Genomic DNA, 1,301 nt, shown 5'->3' with positions numbered 1-1,301 from the left:
GTCAACTCTGGTTCCATGTTGATCTACATGTCCTAAGGATTCCAGAGACTACAAATTTGTAAATTTTGGCCCACTGAATTAATTTACACAAAATTTATAGTGTCAAAGGGTTAATTCTCTGTTTTGAATTATGATGCAAACTTTATCACAGAATCTATATAGTAATATAGCATGGTTGTGGCCTACAGGTTTCAAGCTTTCCAACGGTATAACATTTGTAAAATTTGGGCTTACGGTTGATTTTATATTGATTTTACAAGTTGGACCACAATTCTGGAATTTAAATTTGAATTTGAACAGGGTTTGACAGACGCTGACTGGGCGCGCTGACCGTGCAGGCCACGTGGCGCGTTTTTATTGGGCGGTACCCCTTCGGTTAAGTGGTATATCTTGATTCGTTGGATCTAGATCTAACGGTGCAAAGGGAAAAGGAAAAAGAAAGAAAACAAAAGGGAGAAGGGGCTCACCTGCCGGCCGGTGATGGCTGGGCGGCGGCGCGGGACTCGGGTCGGGGTGGTCGCCGGCGCTTAGGCGGACTGCGGCGGAGGCGGATGGGCGGACTGTGTGCGGCGGGCTGCGGCGAGGCAAGTGGTGGCGGCGGCGCAGCGTTTGGCGGTCTTGGGTGGCCGGGACGGGCGGCCGAAGGCGGCGACGGCCGGACTTGCTCCGGCGAGCAATAGGGACGGCCTGGCGGCGGAATTTGTGAGGGGGAAAGGGGGAAACGAGAGAGGGGCCGGGGGATTTAAATGGGGCTCTCGGGGGCGAGGTTGGGGACCGGGGCGAGTGGGGCGACGTGGGGGAGGGGGGCGAGGCGGCCGGAGGTTGAAGACAACCCCGCGTGGGGCCCGCATGTCGGCGTGTGAGGGGAGAGAGAGAGAGAAGGAGGCGCGGGTGTGGGGTTTGGGCCGTTTCGGCCGATCTGGGTTGGCTTGGGCTGGCCCAGTTTCGGCCGTTGCGGTCCGTTTTCTTTTTTTTTGTTCCTTTTCTTTTCTCTTTTTTTTTCTTTTTCTATTTTATTTCATAACTTTTGACTCACAACTCCGAATGACCTCAAATCTGTTTCTAAACTTTTGTAAAATTCAGTGGATTGTTTTAGGACTAAAATAGACAAGAAAAGGCTCATTTGCAAAATAAATAAAATAATATTCAGCTCATAGGCTAATAGGCAAACATTTTGCAAATAGGGTTTTTAGGGTCCTATTAGTGTGTGTTTGTTTTTATTCGACTTTCAAATGCATGATGATATGAATGCATGATGTTTTTTAAATTTTCAAAACTTGGGATGTTACAGACTAACCCCC

The sequence above is a fragment of the Lolium perenne genome, chromosome 4 (assembly GCF_019359855.2).
Source record: "Lolium perenne isolate Kyuss_39 chromosome 4, Kyuss_2.0, whole genome shotgun sequence".
Lineage (NCBI taxonomy): Eukaryota > Viridiplantae > Streptophyta > Magnoliopsida > Poales > Poaceae > Lolium > Lolium perenne.
The sequence above is the reverse complement of the archived record's forward strand: the minus strand, read 5'-3'. Positions refer to the sequence as shown.